We start from the raw sequence: 6,317 nt of genomic DNA, 5'->3' as shown, positions 1-6,317 counted from the left end.
GAGTGGGGGTGGGGGGGGGGGGGGTGTGGAGGGGGGTGGGGGTCTGGGCAATTTAGTTTTTAATTAAATAAAAAAAAACGCAGACTATTTTACCGTAAACGGTTCACACAGACACACACACGAACACACACCGTCGAAGACTAAAATCAGTCAAAACTGCGAGTATCTTTAATCTCTGAGCTTTTACGCATAAATCCACTTCCACAAATCCGGTCTTCACGCCGCCGTGCGCTCCTACATGTTGGTGCCAAATCTAGTACTAACATGTATAATTTATATATCTGTTGTTGTCAAAGCAGCAAAAAAACATTCTACATGCAAACCAATTGAAGGAAATCGTTGTTATTTTTTGTGATTAAAGCGTCTTATTTAAATATAGTGCCAGTAATTTCTTCAGTTTGTTTCTGTTGGACTGCCTGCCTCTCCCTTTCTGTGCGAGTGAATATGTGACCCGTGTTCCTGCGGGTCTCAGGGGACACAGGCAGGGGGAAAGAGAGAGGGAGAGAAGGGGAGACTGTGAATAGAAACGACGGACTGCAAGCACACACTTGTGCAGCCACAACGTGGAAGAAGCTGCAGCTGCAGCTGCGTGCTCCAACTCCAACACTATGATTCCGTATAGTTTACCAACGATATACCCACCTCTGAAACGAGGTCAGGCTGCAACGTGACTTTTGTGCTAAAGACGAGGAAAACTGTTAAAGAAATTAAACGGGGTTTTAAATGAAAACTTTTGTTGTCGTGGTGTATAATTCTAAAAGTGTCTCACCGAGCTTTAGAGACGGAATAAACAAAAGTATTTACAATAAATTATTATGCAACAACCGTCGTGCATTCTTGCGCAAAATCCAAATTCTACAAGCGCATCTATAAGAGCTGAATATAAAATCCAACGCTTTCCATCCGTGACCCCATTGGATACTGAACCCAGAGCTCGTGGGACCGCATCTTTATCCTCCATGCTCCCAACACGTGCTTGTCCCATACAATAATTTATAAAAGCCAAATGCAATTATTAGAATGGATCAAAAGGAAAACCAATGAAATAGTGGTTTTTAAAATCTATATATTTTTACCCACGTTTATTAAAACTACAGGTATAAAATGAATCAATATAAGAATAAAAAATATTTGGTTGCATGTTTACCTTTTCCAACTACTGTTAAAACTACGTTTGGTAAATCAACCCGAGGTTTTTACATGTTTTGAATTTATAAAAAATGTTGTACACAACATACCACGAATAAATATAAACCACTGCAAATGTCAGTGACTCGAAACATTGATTTAACAAATCTGACGTCATGCCTCTAACACGATCGAAAGTCATATGAAAAACAAACCAACTACTGTAATTAACCATCGAAAATCTCCTATGTTCCTGATTTCAGACAAACGCACCGCCAAATATTATACTTAATTAATACAAATTATGCTATAAAGTAAACCTTGTAGTGTTTACGTCACGCTTTCACAGTACATTTTGACCTTTTTTATACTTATATAATTCTGAATTCTTGTCAAGAGTTACTTGCCGTAAAGGCGGGGACCGTGCTGGGGAAACAGCGACTGCTCCGCTGAGCTTCACCCGGGTTTCCTGCAGCCCAGAGCCGGGATCACAGGCAGAGACAGGTCGGTCTGTGTTGTGGAGACAACGATGGACCAAAAAAGGAAAATTCACATTAGTGCATGGTTGTAAGTCAGTGAGAAATGATGAATGTGTTTTGTGACAACTGACAGAAAAACACGTTAGTTAATGCATGTATCTGTGTTTGTACGGGGCCCTGATGCACCCGAGACAAAAAAGTCAAATTATTTTCAGTGACATAAGGGCAAATAATATCCTTCCAAAACAACACCGACTACAAATGTCCACTGACTGATTAGTAAACGAGTGTGTGCAGTTTCCAATTATTATTTTTTTTCTTAATGTTAAAGTGTTTTTCAAACATTTCAGGGGAAAAAACAAAACAAATTTGTGGTTGGTTTCAATGAAAAAGTGCACTGGGGGAGGAAGGAGAAAGGGAAGGAGGAGGAAGGGGAAAACCGTGCAGCACCAGAGGGGCTTCTGCTCCGTCATGGAGCTCAACTCCATTTGTAAAGGCTTTTCTTTGGACAGAGGAGAGCCAGATGTAGCCTCATGTTGAATGGCGCATGGAGACTGGAGCAACTTTAACTCAACAATTCAATCAAGTTTTATCAGCCCGATCTGGACAAGCAATGTTTAAACGTTCGTGTCAGATGGAATGAATGAAATGATCAGGGAACGTGGTTCCGCACTTTTAATGCCTCTAAGTATAAAACAATAAAAACACCCAGAGCTTTTACTGATATGATTTGTTACAGTTTTTTTTCACATTCAGGTGAATTTGTACATTTTCCGTTCACACTGCGGTGCCATAGATGTTCAAGCTGATCAAACTGACCCACAATCGGGTCTGGAGGCTTCAACCAGGACCGGAGTCCGACTGAAGAGTTCGGACATTCCTTTTGTAGTGACCCACATTTACACAAGGAGGAAAGTTAAAGTTTGACATTCCTGTTGCTTATTTTGAGAAATTGTCGAAAGCCATTACATGACCGACTGAACATGTCTCAGGTTGCATGCACGTTTGAACGATCGTCCAAAACTAACGTTCAAAATAACAGGAAAAGCGATTTGAAAATTAATGTTTTACAAAGGCAAAAAAAAACACGCATGTAAAAAAAAGTGTTTTAATCAGTAAATAAAAAAATAAATTGTGCAATTGTTATAGTTTTGTGGATATTTTTAAAAATGACATATACCCGATATTTGTGTTTTACTAAGATGATCTAAGCTGAGGGCAGAGACCAACTGATTAAAATGTTCCACGGGCTGAAATCTAATATCTGGACAGGGATTGTCTTTTATAAAATGCCAGGTCAGTGGAGAGCCTTACACACTATAGGCGGATTTGAACAGGCCACAAGCGGCGGTGACCATTGACCCCTCTCATACCAGGGACTTAGAACAAGGAGCCCAGGCTGAACTGGTGGATATAAGACCCACCAACACACGGGACAGAAAGAAAACTGCATCACCAATGATGATCACCAACACTATTGATGAATGGATACAATTCCTGCCGGAATGTCGGCGTTCTCTGGCGACAGTTTTGATGAATTAGTGTGTCGGCACCACGGTTCATAAGTGGTCAAAAACTCTCGCTCACTCAGGGACATACACGTCAAACGTCAAAGTGATGAAAAACAGCCCAGTGCCTTGCTCCAGGGCAGGAGGCGAGATGTGTCAGCAGCAGATTTGAGCCCCTCAGTCCGCTTTCTTCTCCTCTCCAAGTGACTTTACTTAAATTGGTTGGCAGAGAAACACAATGGGACACTTTGGGTGCCGTCTGGGCCTCGGCCAGATAAGGTTTCCGCCAACATTTTTTGGGATATTCACCATGTAGGACAAAGGGGAAAAGCAGTTGAACCAGGAATGTGTGGAAGGTGTCTTTACACTGAATGGGAATAAAGAGCTCCTATACACAGTATAATGTAACTCTTCTGGTATAGTTGTCATACAACAATAATTAAATTAAATTAAATTTTTATTTCTTATTTAATTTAATTTAATTTTAGTGCTCAAAGACAATGTGTTTAAATTGATTCACATTATTATAGGAAGTTTTATATAGTCACTATTTTAGAATACAGCCTTTCTTGTATATGGTGTAAAATTCTAATAATTGTGAACGTATAAATACATTTCTAATGAGGTAATTAACGGCTGCTGCTGCTGTTAGACCTGACGGTTATAGATTCACGTACATTTGCACATGTTCCAGCAGTGAAATGAGAATTGCGATGAGCTCAACTGTGGTAGAATTAGAGAAAAAAAATCACATTAACACAGAACATTGTTGATAATTTAGTATTGTAGGTGACTGAAGTGTAACAGGAGCTCCTCCAGCCTGCAGGGGAAAATGGCGACAGAGTGCTGCTGCAGGACAGCTTCTTAAAAAAGAGCCTTTTACTTGGTCTTTGAGGCAGAAATCTAAAGGTGAAACTGTATTTTCTTTCTCCCAGCATTGACGAAATTTTAAATACCCCAAAAAGTACAACTGTTTTACTCGACGTCCTTCATTCCTGACCCTCTGGACTCTCTCTCTCTCACACACACTCTGTGTTTTGTAATCTATTTTAAGTCCGTGTGCTTAAACGTAACGCTGAATCAATTAAAGCAGGTCCGAGGACCAAAGCAACGACAAACAATCAGGGCTTTTTGTTCTGCAGCTCAGCAGAGTCCCTTCAACAAGATGTGTGAACAAAGAGAAGCTGTTCTTCCTCCAGAGAGGATCATGAGGGACACAGGTCTGAGGGTGAGCACTGTGATTGTAAAGTGATGACGTTTTTCATTATTAAAGGATCCTAGTGAGTATTTTTTATTATTATTACAAGACCCAGAGTTACTACTACAAGCAATAAAAAACCCCACTTAAACTGATGGGATCTCAAAGCTCATTGAGGACGAAGGTTGACGGTTCCCCGCCCAGACCAGGATACATGATTCATTATTATTTAACAGAGGCTTCTTTGTTCTCCTGAAGTAAATTGGGAGCATTTACGTTATATTCAGGACAATTTTTGAAAAAGCAATACAAAACAACGTGTTTTATATATAATCTCTACACTATGTTTATGATGAATCCTAAGCAACTGCTGCAAACGTACTATCATTATGAGGTAATTTAACCTATTTTGGCCAAGACTGCATCAAAGCATTATCTGACATTCGAATATATTATATATATTATATTTAGCTTCTAACATTTTTTACATTATGTAGTTATCGTTATTGGGAGTTTTGTCTTTTTATTTGACTTTCTGTTGCTGTTCATCTATGGGTTTTTGTGGCCAATTTATACGTGAGGTTGTTATGGTTTTTATAGGTGAATATCTTATCTTTTGTTCATTACTTCTGTTAGTTTTTGCTATAGTTACTTCCACATTTATGCACCAACAGGGTCATTTCTAAGAGATAAGATGTGTTTGTATTTTTTTATTTATAGGAAAATAAATGTATTACATAAAGTATTTATTCATCTACTATTATTACACGTACTTGTGGTTTTTATATTAAGTTCTTTTTTGCGTTTTTGAGTCATTTATCTTGAAACCATTTTTTGAACTATTTCGGCCTCTAAGATTACAGACATGTCACCGGCTCTTGACTTCTGGGTATGTAATGGACAAAACATATATATCGGGAAAGTAGTGCTACTGAAACCTGACTGAACTTTTCTATTTCAGCGTGAGCAAAAGGTTTGGACATTTAGCATTTTTCAAAGCTCCTGTCAGGAGAATTTTAGAACTGAGTTCGATATTTAAAACTCACGCTCATCATTACTTTCTAACCCTGGCCTACAGCACTTGGCTCTCTGACATTTGAGACGCGCAGATGGGACGATCAAAATTCAGTTTCCACATTAAATCATTCAGATCATTTTGAAAACTTCACAAAAGCCAGATCAGCATAGAACACGTGGCGCTGACAAGTGGAAGTGCTGATGAACACGTTCTCAGAAGTACATGGGTTGAGAAGCAGGACTTTATCATATCTACTTTACATTTTAATTTTTTTATTGCGTTGTTTTTCCACAGGAATCTGGAAAGGTGTTATTATAAAAAAAAACAATCATATTTGGATTTTAGCAGGATTAAAATATGTCTTTAAAGCACAACGCGATTAGAATATTATTTTCATATGGATTAAAAAGAAAATGTAACAAAATGATGATGTCTTTTTGTCCTCTGACAGCCGACTTTAACATTTCTACTAATTGACCAAAAAGCATGTTTAAAAACCTACAAATATGGTTTAATATAATGACACCAATATAATATACAGGGGAATATGATCAGACTGTAGCAAACTGCATCAGAGATGACCTTTAACCTTCTTCAAAAAATCATGTCCCACTAACATACTTATCGTTTTATTTTATTTTATTAATGTTTTGTTATCAAATAATATTATTATGACGAGTTATATTGATACGTATAACACGGACTAACTCGACATCTATGTAGTTTACTCGACACATTTGTGAATTTGTTGAATAATTGGAAAAGCCACCGTCAGAGTAAACGTCATTTAACAAAATATGCTCAAACATCCAAAAAAATGTTTTAAAAAAGGGAAAATTCTGTTTCATAGACTGTTAAGAATTTTCAAACTGAGGCCTTAAAATAGGAAGTTGGTCAGTAAAAAAATCTTTGAATTTCCCTGAAGGGTACGGGACAAATACTGCGATAAAACTGAAAACAAAATGCAAACTAAAACTAAAACTTCA

Source organism: Cynoglossus semilaevis, chromosome 3 (assembly GCF_000523025.1).
Source record: "Cynoglossus semilaevis isolate Cse_v1.0 chromosome 3, Cse_v1.0, whole genome shotgun sequence".
Lineage (NCBI taxonomy): Eukaryota > Metazoa > Chordata > Actinopteri > Pleuronectiformes > Cynoglossidae > Cynoglossus > Cynoglossus semilaevis.
The sequence above is the reverse complement of the archived record's forward strand: the minus strand, read 5'-3'. Positions refer to the sequence as shown.